Below are 2,328 nucleotides of genomic sequence, written 5' to 3' on the forward strand. Positions count from 1 at the left end.
TGTATGGATCACTTGGGTTGTTACCAACATCTGGTGAAAATTTCATGTCATTAAAACCTCTATATATCATATAGTATTTACTGAGAAAAATGGTGACGTGTTCAATACTTATTTTACCCACTGTACTAAGCAATGTCATGCTTGTGTTTATGTTTAACAGTATTTAAATTAGTGTTTTTTTTTTCTCGTCAGTATGCTGTTTCTGAGAGTTACATGAGTGGTGGCTCAGAGATTAGCAAGCTTTTAATTGAAATATGGCCGGTTCAAATCCCCTGACGGTTACAACACAATTCGGGTGGAAAAGGTGAAGCAAACACACCTGTCTTCTATCATGTTTAGGAGAGTTTGTTGAACCCAAAGTGCAGACAGAAAAACTCTGGATTTCAGGAGAATTCAAAAACCTTAATAACCAAAACATACAGTCCTTACAGGGGAACAAGGAAAATCACATGAGGGACAAACACGAGGGGTTTGGAAACTCATTGCATGGACACAAAACTAACAACGGGACTGAACACTAACGAGAGAGAAGTGACACAAAACCTGGGCAGAGACGAGGATCAGCGAGAGAGGGTGGGTCAGGAGCTGAAAATGAACTGCTAACACCAGGAAACAACTCTAAACACAAGAACCCACATCTTAAACTATGTAAGGAATCAATCTAAGAACTAAACACACAACTGAGAAATATAGATCTTAACATCGCCCCCCTTATTTGCCTCACTCTGGGACCTTAATCCCTACATCTGCTCCCCCCAGGTGCCCTAGATGGCAGCCCACCTGTTCCCTATGTGGAGCTCAGCAGCTCAGTGGTCAATGTATCAGGAAAGGCAACCAGCCTAAAACAACTACCAAATCCTTATGTGAGTTTGTTTGCTGTGGCAACCCCTGAGAAAGGGAGCAACCCAAATGAGAAAAACATTTTTTTTAGAAAGATTCATTTTAAAAGCCCAATAAAAACAATATAATTTTTTTCTCATGTAGATAACCCTGAGCCTATTAGCTGAGGATTTCTGCCCTGTTTTCCATACTGTGCTTTGTGATTGATGATAAAGTACAAACTACAGAAAAGTACACCACTCAAAAATACTCAGTGAAGAGTTTTTTGAAGACTTTGAAGACTTCTAAGTTTACACAAACAAAAATTCACAGTTATTGTCTTTTTATTCTGATTGGTTTTTTTATCAAAGATCCAGAGCCAAAATAACAACTCGTATGTATTTTTCATCAGATCCTAATTTGGCGACTGAGAAAGGCCTGGCCAAAGTCGAGGGAGAACAGCTTTGATATATTTCAGCTGTCCAAAGCCCAGTTAGCTATAATACTTTTGTAATTAACAGCTCTTCTGTTACACTGTTTTTTATAAGCACGACAATGAGGCAGCAGGAGGGGGAAAAAAAGCAATCCTCAATCTTTTTTATTCACAAGAACGTGAACCCTGGGTAATACAGACCCAAACTGAGATTGACAGACAGCTATTTTGCCTGATGGAGTTAACATTCAGCGTCAGTGTCCGTCAGTTCAAGGTCAGTTGAAAAGGATCAGAGATTATCGCTGTTAGAATGCAGAATAAATCCGAAACGAAGCAGGACTGAAATGACAGCTACTGCCGACTTCCCGTCCCTGTTTGTAGTGCTGTGTGGAGCGTGCAGCATAATTGCCGTCATTCCTCCGGCTGGCATCACCTGGCAGATATTTCCAGCAGAAATAATGGTGGGTGGCATAAAATTGCCAGAAATTCAGAACATGGGGGGAAAATTCTCACTAATGCAGCTCCAAGTTTGAGTAGAACTTTCATTTGGGATCTATTTTCCGGAATTTGCAGAGTCCTATATTTTAGAAACAACTAAGGTGACGATTCCAAGCCCCTAATTTCATCCCAGAACACCCCCCATTATAATATGATGATGAATTTTAATGGCGTGTTCAGCTGAAGCCTCCGTTCCGTCTTAGCTCGCTGCCAGCAAATAAGATCGAGGGTTCACTCGATAGCGTAAATTCATAACTCAGTTAGTGATTTGCATTGACTCAGCCGTGATGGATGGGACTCAGAACAAGTGTATGGAAAAATATTACTGCAGGACATCTTTTCACAATTCATCCCCCCATCGTACTTTTAGCGTGCGCCGCGAAAATAAGCTCTCTGCACACGACAGTAACTTTGGAGATGGATGAAAGACTTCGACCATCGCAACCACAGATGCTCCAGGCTAGTCTGAAATCACAACTAAGGTTGACTAATGTTTATGGATTTTCTTTGTGCAATTTGAGCGTTAGTTTCTGTGTGGGTGTGTGTGTGTGTGTGTGTGTGTGTGTGTGTGTGTGTGT

General features: G+C 41.0%; 1 protein-coding gene across 3 annotated transcripts in view; it reads left to right on the forward strand.

The window, feature by feature from the left end:
- Positions 1 to 2,328, forward strand: part of efna2a (ephrin-A2a) — a 220,526-nt gene that overhangs the window by 155,934 nt on the left and 62,264 nt on the right. The gene's annotated exons all lie outside the window — the stretch shown is intronic.

Source organism: Austrofundulus limnaeus, unplaced genomic scaffold (assembly GCF_001266775.1).
Source record: "Austrofundulus limnaeus strain Quisiro unplaced genomic scaffold, Austrofundulus_limnaeus-1.0 Scaffold286, whole genome shotgun sequence".
Taxonomy (NCBI): domain Eukaryota; kingdom Metazoa; phylum Chordata; class Actinopteri; order Cyprinodontiformes; family Rivulidae; genus Austrofundulus; species Austrofundulus limnaeus.